At 43.9% G+C, this 13,081-nt stretch overlaps 1 protein-coding gene across 9 annotated transcripts in view; it reads right to left on the bottom strand.

Annotated features, from left to right (window-relative positions):
* The window catches only part of FYN (FYN proto-oncogene, Src family tyrosine kinase), a 213,754-nt gene that overhangs the window by 105,449 nt on the left and 95,224 nt on the right, over positions 1-13,081 (bottom strand). For 8 of the 9 annotated variants that reach the window (XM_070449950.1, XM_070449948.1, XM_020890399.2 and 5 more), the window contains one exon: positions 10,420-10,489. The exons of the other annotated variant lie outside the window; for it this stretch is intronic. The gene's annotated coding sequence lies outside the window, so the exon portion shown is untranslated. The remainder of the gene's footprint in view (positions 1-10,419; positions 10,490-13,081) is intronic. 9 annotated transcript variants of the gene reach the window in all.

Here is a 13,081-nt window from a genome sequence, read left to right as displayed (position 1 = left end):
GGGTCTTTAAGAAAGGATGCATTGAAAAAAATCTCCCTGGCTTTGCAAAATTCCACCGAGCTATTCCTAAGAGAAAAGAAATCATGGAAACTGTTGTGGAGAAATTTGGAAGAATGCTTCACACTATCATTTACAAGGCAGTGTGTGCTGTCTCACCAGCCGCCAGGACTGGTGGAAAACTGCTGAGCTTGTGGTTATGGGCAAACCAAGCATCCCCTGTAATTAGAGTTAGCTGGGGAAAAAGTGACACAAAGAGGACAGAAATATGTGGCCTCAGATTAGGGGGAGAATAAAAAAGCTGCTGAAGTTTTTCTTAAGAGATTTAAATTAAAGAATCTAGCTAGGTATGACCTTGGGCCACCACACTGCCATGCTGCCCAATACTGGGAGCCACTAGCCATGCTGGATACTTGAAATATGGCTAAATTGAGATGTACTGTTTAAAGTGTCAAGTATACTCTGAGATCTCAAAGACTTGCTACAAAAAATTCCAGTAATTTTGAACATTGATTACATGGCAATATGTTAATATTTTAGATAACTATTAGGTTAAAGTACACTATCAAAATTAATTCCACCTGTTTCTTTTTACTTTCTTTCAACATGGCTACTGGAAAATTATAATTACACATGCTCCTTGTCTTCTACTTCTGTGTCTGAACAACACTGATTTGGACTTTCATTTCTTCACTTGTTAAACATTATTGGTGGTGGTAAGCTAGGTTATGGAGGGTTTGGATGGAAATAAACATTGCTGACAGTAAGATGATACATGGGGTGAAGCACTACTTGACTGAAATTTTTAGCTTCAGGAAACCTGAGGCACAATCACAAAAGACCCAGGCTTATTTGGTTTGACCTGGACAAGACTCAACCTCTCTGTGCCTCAGGTCATTAATCTGGTAAAATGGGAGGGCAGGAATAAGCTCCTGCATGAGGAATTAAGACCAGAGGAGGTCTTTACCTGCAATCATCCCCATCATTCCCAACTTAGGAGTCATTCTGCTAGGAACAATTAGAATTAACCTAATAGGTCTTTATCCTCAGCAGCACTACAACAACTGAGGCCCATCCTGAGAAGTGCTGCTCTTTATCTGTCAGTTCCGCTTCAACTCTTCTCATAGGAACAAGTTTGCAGGTTCTTCTGTGACTCCTTAACACAGTTAAATAAACACAAGAACGAGGAGTACACAATGGGTGAAACAGACAGACTTCATTGCCCTGCAAGGACTCAGAGAACATTTTGGAAAAAAAAAATTCTACAGATGATATTCAGAGGGAAGTGTATTTGCTTTCCTTCAAAGCTGCAAATGACACATCTATGATTGTGCTATTAACCTACTAGTTAAGAAATCCCGCATGAGACAAGTGCTTGGACCTGGTGCACTGGGAAGACCCAGAGGGATCGGGTGGAGAGGGAGGTGGGAGGGGGGATCGGGATGGGGAATACATGTATATCCACGGCTGATTCATGTCAATGTATGACAAAAACCACTACAATATTGTGAAGTAATTAGCCGCCAACTAATAAAAAAAAAAAAAAAGAAAAAAAAAAAGAAATCCCATTTTTGTTCAGCGTGTCTGTGTTTATGTCTGAGGAGCTGCTGGCTTGCTGTGTGTGTGCACGTGGAGAGCTGATCCCCAGAAACTGAACAGCCCGATCTCCCTTGTTCTGATCCAGGGAAGCCAGCCAGCGGTCCAGCCTATCAGGGAGCACCTGTCCCTTCCCCAATCCCCACCCCATATCTGTTCTAGCTCTCTGAAACCATCTGTGTGAACATGCAGCTCAATAATGAAGTGTGTTGATTCAGTGAAAAAGAAAATCCTACAAAATGAAGGTTTTATAATCAGGTATCAATTAAAGAAAACTTCCCTGAAGACCGACTTTCCCTCTTCAAAAATCAAACACTCCCCTCAATCAAAAAAGCATCCCATCTCAAGAATAGTAATACCCGTTTTAAAAAGGGTGTTAAAAACAGACAAACCATGAATTCCATTTCTAAGCAAAGCCAGGCTGAGTCAAGACAGTCTCAGCCAGCAGCCGTGCTGGTGGGGAAAACTGAGGACTTGGCTGAAAGAGTATCAAAATACATAAATTAGTTGCCAACATTAAAAAGTTGGAATGGTTAACACACAGATGGAGATCTCTGGTGGTGCTGGGCCACATCCGTCAGAAACCCAGTAGCACCTGGCCCTTTTAGGGTGGCCTGTGTTTCTCCAGCACCTCCCTCGCTGACCTCCCTGTTCATGGACCCACCAGTCAGGCAGCCACTCATCTAAGGCAAGAACAGGAGGGTGGGAGACACAGCCAGGGTTGGGGGTCGGAGGGAACACGAATGAGTGGGAAACTCTGACACATCTGCTTGATCTTGGCTCCACTGCGGGAGCTGGGTGACCCTGAACAAGTCACTTTGCTTGCTAGTCTGAGCTGTTGTGAGGGAAGAAAGGTGAAAGCAGTTCTATAGGTAAGGAGTCTGTGTGGTCCTGGTGTGCTGTGCATGCTCTGCTCAACTTACTCCGTATGCTGAAGGTGAGAAAGGAAAATGTTTGGCATAATCTATTATCACAGCAAAATCGAGCTGACTACCAAGGAAGTGGCTTAAAAGTCATCACTGAAAAATATGAAGGCCCAGATCACTCACTATAAAGAACTGACGAAGTGAAAGCAAAGGGCACTATCCCAGTGTGATAATCGATGCAAGCTAGGATTATTCACTGATACTCAAAGCTCTGGATGAAAGGTAGGTGGGGGCGGGATGCTGACAAAGGACCCGGGTACCAGCCCACAGATGCCTTACTGACTCTAAGTGCTTCTGGACGTTGGTGAGCTCTGGTGACCACCTAATCTATCAGCTAAGACTGAGCACTGCGGATGATGGACAAGTTCACATCATCTGCCTCCTGACGTGATGTAACATCAAGGATGGAATACCGCCTATGAAGAATTCTTGCCAAGAGGTTTCACCTGCCTCTAATATCAAGCCTCTAGACTTCACAATTTTCAGGAAGTGAGGAGCAAGTTAAATAACCCTGTGAAGTAACAGACAAGCTCGGAAGGCAGGACATTCTATAGCACAGCCAGCCGGGGACAACAGGGAAAGTTTGAATGTGGACTGAGTATTAGATAATATTACGGAATTATTGTTTTATTTCTTATTAGCTAATAGTATTGTGGTTATGTAGAAGAAAGTCCTTATATTTAGAAGATACATGGTGAACTATTCAGAGGCAAAGGGTCAAGATGTTTGCAACTTTCAAATGGTTTTGCAAAATTTATATAACGCATACTACATATAATATATATTATATATCATATATTACATGTTACATATAATTATATATATTACATATATTGGGATAAAGAAGATAATATGGCAAATATAGACTAATGTGTGATTCTAAATAAAGGATGTACAGGTATTTATCATTCTCCCAAGCCAGTACGTTTGAAAATTTTCAAAATAAAAAATTGAGATAGAATCTGGAAGAGAGAGAAGGGGGGGAAATCCAGGAAAGAAGAAAAAAAAAAAAGATAAGATGCTATCACTTCCTCCTCTTTGCATAACCCCTTCAACATTTATATTCAAGTCAGCTTCACTGTGTGCCTTTTCATTCAACATGGTTTTATTTTTACCACGTTAATCAACTTTCATGTGTGCTCATTCAAACTGATGTAGCCACTGTCTTGGCTTCTTTGTTGGCCGACATCAAAACCAAATTTTAAACAAAGCTCCAACAGGCTGTAGAATTGCAGCAGGTAGACAGGAAGCCTAAGCTATCATATCAGAAACTCCTAACACTGAAACCTAATGCCCCTGTGGATGGTTTATAAGCTAGTAAGACTAGATCAAAGGCTTTGGGCGGAGCATCCTCTTTGATCTCTTCCAAAGAGAATACACACATACTCTCTCTCCACCTGCGCTGGGCATAGACAGAGGAACGCCAGCCACAGGGTGCTGCTCGGCTGGGCCACTGAGGTCCCAGAGAGGCTGCTTCCCCTGCAGGATGCTGCAGCGGAGGTCTGGCGCTATAGCAGCAATGGCACAATCCAAGGAACAGCTACTCTGAGTTCAATTTCACTGCAGTGCGCGCTCCCAAAGAAGTGGGAATGAATTCTGTGATGCCTCTAACGTGGAGAGGGACATAGAGACCTTGGATTGAGAGAGAGTGGGTATGAGCCCCACTCTTCTGTAGAGCGGCCACTCAACCTCAGAGCAGTGCCTCTCAGCAGGGCTGCAGTGCATGTTGCATCGGGGACAATTCTTCACTGGGCAGGCTTCACGGCAGGACACGCACCACCTCTGCCCCACCCCTGTCTCTCCACAGGCCAGTAGTTACTTCCTCTTTGAGAGCAGGACAACAAACATGTCTGCACTCCTAAATGCCCCCTGCCTGAGACTAAGGCTATAGTCTCTGAGCATCAGATTTTATCTGGGCATGGCACCTGCTCCACCACCTAAGAAGTGGTTTTGGAGGAGCAAATGCGTGGCAGCTTCTTATGAACCTAAGTGGGTTATGCAAATGGTATCATCACATGCATTCACATGTGGGCAGCCTGCCAATTAGGGGCAGGGCTTGGAGGGTGGGTGGGTCCTATCACCTGGATCCTAGGTGAGATGTATGACACAATGTCAGCTCTCCAGTCATGTACTAGAATACTTGTCAGCTACTTATTCTGAAAATGTTTTCCCTCTGTAAGTGGGAAATTCTGGTTTACAAGTGTTCCTGGAGGTAACAACCACACAACACTGTGAATTTTAAGAGTGGATTCTAAGTACATGAGCTACTGGGGCAGGCAAGCAGGAGGGCAGCCTCAATGCAGCTTCAAAGAGGCCGGTTTAGGACAGCGCCAAAACTGACCTGGAGACAGAAGAACACTTCTCTTAGAGAGCAAGGGATAACTGATCATGGGAATTACTTCAAAGATCAACAGTACAAGGTTGATGCATCTGCTCAACCTTGGTGCACCTGCTCTCATGCACACCAGAGCAGGGCCAGCATGCACAGGGCTGGCTTCCAACATGTCATACTGCTCTGTTCCTTAAAGCTTCCAGTGATGCTCACAAAAGGGCAAAGGGCATCTGAGAGGCTGCTGCATGCAATCTGTATGCGCCCTGATGAGAGTTGGACTGTGCAGAGAGCTGAGCACCAAAGAATTGATGCTTTTGAACTGTGGTGTTGGAGAAGACTCTTGACAGTCCCTTGGACTGCAAGGAGATCCAACCAGTCCATCCTGAAGGAGATCAGTCCTGGGTGTTCATTGGAAGGACTGATGCTGAAGCTGAAACTCCAATACTTTGGCCACCTCATGTGAAGAGTTGACTCATTGGAAAAGACCCTGATGCTGGGAGGGACTGGGGGCAGGAGGAGAAGGGGACGACAGAGGATGAGATGGGTGGATGGCATTGTCGACTCGATGGACATGAGTTTGAGTAAACTCCGGGAGCTGGTGATGGACAGGGAGGCCTGGCGTGCTGCGATTCATGGGGTTGCGAAGAGTCGGACATGACTGAGCGACTGAACTGAACTGAACTGATAAAGGGGAGAATGGGGCTGTGGTTCACACAGGTTAATGTGTGGGAGCCACCTGAAGAGCTAGGCAGGAAGACAGTGCCCTACCCTCCCCACCCCTCTGCCCAACACACACACACATACACACACACACACACACACACATACACACACACACACATACACACAGAGGGATTCACCTGAGGCACCAGAGGCAGGGCTGGGAAAAGGTAAGAATCTCAAAGAACAAAAGTGAAACCAGGTAACCCACTCCCGGTCATTATCCAAAGAACACTGAAATGGCCCACAAGAATTACCCATGGGTTGGAAAAGGCGTGCTGGAAACAAATAGTTGTGTGTAGTTCTGCTACAGACACATAAAGTAAAATATTTTCCCCCAATGTGTTGTTTTTATAGTCTCCCGTGATTCTGCTTACTATTACTTTTGGGGCATTCCTCCAAATTCTATTTGTCTTAAAAACAGCAGACTGATAATGTAACGTCCCTAAATCTCCGGACTTGGCCATCTAAATGAGATCTTTCATCCTTCTCTTCTCCAGCTTGCATTTTCATAGCATTCTTGCAAGAGGAAAGATTATCAGGGAAAGAAAAATGAAGGGGAGTAAAGTCGAAGGAAAGTACCAAATACCAAAGCTTTTGGTAAGAAAATATTTAGGCAACGAGCACATAACCACACCCTTTCTGGGAAGATATTACTGGCCTTGAAGTTGGGTTAGCGGATCCCAAAATACACCTCACAAAAAGCACAGTTACCCTCCCGAAATAGGCCCTATAATTAAAGTCTTTTCAAGTGGATTGTCCTATATCACAACTTGACATATGCTGCTTTAATCTCCCTGCTTCGGCAAATGTAGCCATATCGGGCTACACAAGCTCACTACGACTCCCAGTTAAGCCAGATTGTACTGTCACTAGGAAATTGATGCAAATAAACAGCTCTGAGTACCAAAATACCCAATCTCAATCATCTGTAATGAGATCTCTCTCCTCCCAAAGCACATTTCTCATCACAGCAGAATCACACCCTTGATTCAAAAGGATGGGCTAACCCAGACTGAAATACCACCTCATCTCAGAGGTCATCTGAAGACAAACACATCTGAAGAAGCCGGGGCTGAAATTTAAAACACGAGCCAATCTCTTTTGTGTGAATGCCGGGACCAAGTTGTGTGAGTCTAGTTTTCAGCTTTAGCTGACAGTCCTCAGTATATGTCTTCAGACACCCATCTGTCTGAATTCATTTAGATCATTTCTGGCTCGGAGTTCGTGGTGATGTAGCCTCTTAGGAGCCCTTTCAGATTTGTGATTCTTTGAACAAACTTCTTTATGTTTTACATTTAATTAAATGTCAAAACATTAAAAAATTTAAACCTTCAAAATAATGAGTACCTTAGACATTGATTTTTTAAAAAATTATTATTATTTCCATATTGGTTTCACAGCCTCAGCACTACTAACATCTTGGGCAGGATCATTTCTGTGTGTGTGTGTGTATGTGTGTGTGTGTGTATGGAGGGGGGGGTGCCCTGTGCATTTTAGGGTCTTTAGCAGTATCTCTGGCTTCCATCCATTAGATGCCAATAGTACACACCCACCCTCCCCATTGTGGCAACAAAAAATGTCTTCACACATTGCTAAATGTCCTCTGCAAGGACAAAAACAACCCTGGTTGAGAACTACTGCTATTTACCTATTTATACATCTTCCCCTGGCATTGCCGGGGGGAAAAGAAAGTCTAGATTTTTCAAGGCACCTATAAGTTTAATTTTCAGAATTTCTAACTTGCTATGACTCATGGTGAAGAAGTGGGACCTGTAATACAGTACTGCCCAGAAAGACTTATAAACAGCACCGCTGCTGTCTCAAACCAGGGGCAGGACCTGGCTTCATTTCAGTCAAGATACTGATGAGGCTGGGTTTGCTGCCACCTGATCTCTCGGATGGACCACTAGCCTGCCTACTTTTAGGAGCTCCATTCTTAGAAGACTACTGGTAAGAAATCCTTCATGATCCAGTTACCAAGCCCTTAGTAAGGAAGGGGATAAGGCTTGCTGTGTTTTAACACGGTCTACAGAAGTGGGGACCCACTGTATTCCTTCTGGAATCCAGATTCCCTCAGAGGCTGTGATTTTAGCCCCAGACCACTCGTAGGGAGCAAATCAGGAGAGGTGCTGGGCAGGGTGAGAAAGGAAAATCACATCAGGAGATGAAGAGTCAAACAAAGACAGTTTAAACCCAGCCCAGAGAAGAAGAATGAGGAAGGAGAGCATCTTCAAATATCCAGTGGGTGGTGTGTGGGGAAGTAAGCGAGCTTGTCTCCATCTGCTTAGAGAGTGACTCAGGGCCCTCGATGATTTAATAAATACTCAGCATAGGCCTTCTGCAGGCCAGGTACTGTCCAGACACAAAAGAAGAAGGAAGAAGACCAAGTCCTCTTCCCTCAAGCACACACTATAGATCAATAGAAGGTCTAGATAGCTTTTCTTCCCTCCCTCCTCCTCTCCTCCCCTTTTCCTTTCTTTGTAATAATTTAGCTAATGTCCAAGTATTTGTCTAAGTTGCTCGTTCTTTTCCCCATTAAAAAAATTAAGGTTTAGTTAACTATAGCAAAATTCACCCTTTCTGTTGTATAGCCATGTGAGTTTTCACAAAGGCCTACAGTTGTATAAATACCAGTACGGTCAAAGCTAGCACAGTTTTCTCACCCCTTTAAATTTCCCTGTGTCCTGAACTGCTTTTAACTGGAGAAAGCTTCTCTGTGCAGTAGCAAACCCCACCTCTGAAAGAATGTGAACTCCCCTCTGTCAAGAATTCTGGAGAAGAGTTCTGGTTTTTTTGGTTAATGGAAGACTGGACAAGACAACTGCTGAGGCCATGTCCATCTCTTTGAGGCCCTGAAATTGGAGGGTTGTCACCGCTGGACACCCAATCTTAACTATGAGCTCATCTCAGTGACACGCTTCATTCTCCCCAACTTCCGTTAAAGGGCCCCTCCCTAAAGCCAAATTTTTTTAGTCAAAGCTCAAAAATTTCTGCCCTTCATGATGATGTTTGGCAGAAACAAACAAAATTATGTAATTATCCTTCAATAAATAAATCAATAAATAAAATTTAAAAACTAAGAAAATGTGAATAAATATGGACTTTAGTTTAAAAAAAGTTCTGTCCAGTAACTGAACCTCTGTGAAGCCTGAATAATAAGCATAGACAAAAAAGTCCAAAGAAAGGTTTGGAAATGAGAGCCTCAACATGGTAACTGGGACCTAAACCAAGGGTACCATCTCCTTCTGACCTGTCTTTCTCTTCTCATCATTTTGATTCAAAATAACATCAGTTCTCAAACTGAACAAAGCTAAAACAACGCGACCACACCTGGCCGCAAAGGCCGCAGGAAGGGGAGTTAAATTAGCTAAGCTGGTTTAAGAACGGGTTGACAGGGTGAGAGAAGTAGGCAAATGTCTTGAGGCTTCCCCCTGCTTGCTGTGCAGTGGACGCTGGAGAAGGGACTGTGGTGACCAGCTGTGACGTCCCTTGTGATAGCAAACAGGGGGTGACTAGCCCCTCTTCAACGTCTCTTCTTCTGGAAGACACTCACACCTTTTGCTGGCTTGACCTCAATGGCAAAGGTCCAGTTTCCAAACAAGGGTGTTCTGTTATCCAGAATAACTGCTTTTCACAGACATGGAGAACAGACTTGTGGTTGCAAAGCGGGAGGGAGGGATTGGAGACTGGATTAGTAGGTTCGAATTATTATGTGTAGGACAGACAGACAACAAGGCCCTACTGTACAGCATAAGGAACGAAATTCAATATCCTGTGATAAACCATAATGGAAAAGAATATGAACAAGAATGTGTGTGTATATATATACATGGATACATATATACATGAAAATACACATGAATGTGTATATATACACATGAAAATATACACGAATGTATCAGTTCAGTTCAGTCACTCAGTCGTGTCCGACTCTTTGCGACTCCATGAATCGCATATATACATGAAAAAATATATGAATATATATGTGAATATATATATGAATCACTTTGCTGTATGGCAGAAATCAACATAACACAGTAAATTAATTATATTTCAATAAAATAAATTTTAAAAAATGGCTTTATTGAGCGTCCCTGAACTACTTAGCTTGCTTTATTCTCACAACAACCCTAGGAGGTAGGTAATATACGCCTTATCTTACAGATGAGGAGACTGAGGCTCAGTGAGGTTATATAACAAATGGTAAGTATAGACCTTGGGTTTTGAGGCTCAGTGAGGTTATATAACAAATGGTAAGTGTAGAACTTGAGTTTTAACCCATGCCTCCTGTCCTTTTGACTACTGCTAGCAAGGTCTTCTGGGTGACTGCTGAATTTAATGTTCCTGGTCTCAGACCACTGCTCTGCCGGTCCCAGGCTGGGACGAGGCATGCTGGATTCTTAATTCCCTTTCATGTCCCATTCCCCAAGCAGCTAACTGCTTGTTTCTCTCTCATTTCAACAAATAGACCAGAAGGATCGCTCTGCTCTGGAAACCTAAAAACATTTTTCACTTCTTTTGGTTTGCAAGTTAATTACTCACATATTCCATGGGTGGCTTAGAACATAAGCTAAATGGTCCAGGGCATTCTTCATCCCGCATCTGGAAGGTTTCCTAAAATCTAGATGTATTATATCTTAGAAAACCCCATACGGCTTAACACCAGCAATGACAAGAAAAAACGTCGTACTCTCAGAGAACACCAATTGAGTGTCACATTTAATTATAAAATCCATTTTGTCAAGTGCAGAGCAGATTTAAAACATGCAGAGACAAAGCTTTGGCTTCCCTTTATGAGCACCACGTCCTTCACAAGGTATCAGAGATAAAGGCAGCGACACTTACCAATATTTCCCCCAACGATCACAAACTTTATATATACCACATGTCTTCTAATACGGCTGCTGGACTGGTCCTGAAAAATACCACAACAGAAGGAAAAATGCATCATTGGGCAGAAGCAATTACGTATATGTTGTGTTTCCCTTCTGGAAACCACAATGTCCTCCCTATTCTGGGCACCCATCCATGGACCAAACTCTTGTTGCCATGACTCACAGTGCACACAGTAGGACGACATTCAGTCAACATCCTTTGAACCAGCTGATGAATCACAGTGCCACCTTGCTTGTAGAACACAGGATCAGCTAATATTATTTCATCTCTAACTGGCAGTCCTTGAGGTTCTAAATAGTGGACAGGACACCTAAACATTGTTATCTTTAGCTGCTAAATTACTGAAGTTACACAACAAAATGTTCCCCTCTTTTATTTCTCCTCTTTCTATTTATGGTCAGTGGGGTTGACCATCTTCCTCTTCAGTCATCCTGCCTACCCATGGGGCACTGGTGTGATATGAGCAGTTTCTGCCTTGCTGGAGCTTGGAGCCCAGCAGCTTTCCCCAGCTGGTCCAGAGGAGTCGAGAATCTCTGAAGGTGTCAGGGCCGGTAATTCCCTAAGTACAGGCACTTGGTGACCTGTGTAGGTGAAGACAGTTAGTAAGAGCTGCTCTGCCCTCCCACAGGTCTCACAGATGTGAAGCTGTGGTTTCAGAGTGGGCAGGTCAAGCAGATGGAGCAGTAAAACTCCATCTCCCTCACAGAGTGCTATCTTTGCATGTGATTTTGGAGATGGCAGTCCCTCTGGGTACCACCCAGGTGGGTTTACTCAACACCTGGCAGCATATTCCACTCTGGGTGCTCTTGAGTCTGTGACCAAGAGGAACGCTGGTCCTTCAGTCTTAACAGCCTTTTTCCCCAAATTACAGCACTTCAGGATTCCTGTGTGTTTTTTGCCAAGAACACCGCCCCCCAAACACACACAAGGTAACAAAATAGATCTTCCTTTTCAATGTAGAGAGCACAGTGATTTTCTCCACTGAACACCATGTATAAGGGCACTGTGACCATTTGCTTTGGCAGAAATTCACCACTGACAGACAGCGTCTTCCATGCCCCAACATCATGTCAAGTGACTCACAGGATGCGAGGGGGTGTACCCTCCCTTCCCAGTAACTAAGACAACGATCAGATAGCTACTCAAAGAACGATGGCTAGATTTGGCACACTCTTTTAAACTTAAGGATATGTAAATCCACTTCATCTGAACTCGTTCCCTTTGAGTCACATTAGGTATATGGCATTAAATAAAAATAGATGAATGACAATCAAGAAAGCAGCATGACTTTAATCTTTTGTTTCAAAAATGGCAATGTATACAACCCCAAGAATAAATAAATAATAAGGTGTTTGTAGGTGCTCTCACACCACACCTGGTACTGCAAGTTCTTTTTGTTTCTACTGCTGCATCATAGATTTCCCACGGCTCCTGCTTTAAAGGTAACATTCTTGTTATGCACTGGATACAGGTATCTCTGGTACAGTTTTTATTTGCATGGGACCATTCCCTCCTCTTTCCTCCTAACAGATCTCCCATGTTTCTCCAGCCACAGTCCTTGTGGGCAGGTGATGGCACTCTCAGCTGGGGTTAGGGGGAGGGACCTGCATGGTTTAAGGCTTTGCACTGTGCCCAGCAGCAGTGTCAGCATCACATGGGAGCCTCTGAGAAATGTCAGCTCTGAGGTCTTGCCCCTAACCTACTGAACTGGAAGCTGTCTTACAAGATCCCAAGTGACCTGTGAGCATGCTACAGTTTGAGATCCACTGATCTAAGGGAAACTCATTCCTGTTGCCAGTGACTGGTTCAAGACTGGGCATGTGTTCCTATCCAGGCCAATAACAGATGCAGAATGTTTCGCTGGGAGCTTCTCCTCATTCTTCTGGGAGAAAGTCCCTCCTTTGGAATGCTGTGTGGGATGTGATGTCTGGGACTTCTGCAGCTATCTTGCTCCAACAAGATAAATCTGGCCCACAGGGGATGCAAAGACAGAAGGAACTCAGGAAAGTAGAGTTGGGGGTGTTTGCATTCAGTCAACCCTAAAGTCTGCAGAGCTACTGGGCTTTCAATAAATTTCATATTGCACAGACCTCCTTAAATTGGATAGTCAATTATCTGCAGCTGGAAAGCCTCCTGACTGATCATTCCCCAGTAAGTATTATAAAGGAATAGAATGCCGAGGCACCATGCTGAGCCACACAGTGAAGGGCCCCAGACAAGTCAGTGCATTGAGAGACCAGAGCAACAGTTCAGAGGACTCTTTTGTTCAGGGACTGACCCAGTAGTATTTCGGGTTCTGTCAACCATTATTCACTCTGCACATTTCCAAAAGCTTTCCCAATCAGCCAGTCTGAATGATCAACCAGAGGAAGTGCTGAATGCTTTCCAAATTCTTTTAACCAGAGTGGTCAACAGTTGCCTTCTGCAGAAGTCACATGGATGTCATTTCCTGCAAAGACAATGGGAAACTAATTGCTCAGCCCCAGACTCTCTCATAGAGCAAACAACCTGTGATATGTAATTACTGAAGGGTAAATAAGGAAAACCTTGAGGCTCTCAGAATCTGTTCTGGATGCACGCCAATAACTTGGAGAGAGATAGAGAATGAATG

Source organism: Odocoileus virginianus, chromosome 19 (genome assembly GCF_023699985.2).
Source record: "Odocoileus virginianus isolate 20LAN1187 ecotype Illinois chromosome 19, Ovbor_1.2, whole genome shotgun sequence".
NCBI classification, from domain to species: Eukaryota; Metazoa; Chordata; class Mammalia; order Artiodactyla; family Cervidae; genus Odocoileus; species Odocoileus virginianus.
The sequence above is the reverse complement of the archived record's forward strand: the minus strand, read 5'-3'. Positions and strand labels throughout refer to the sequence as shown.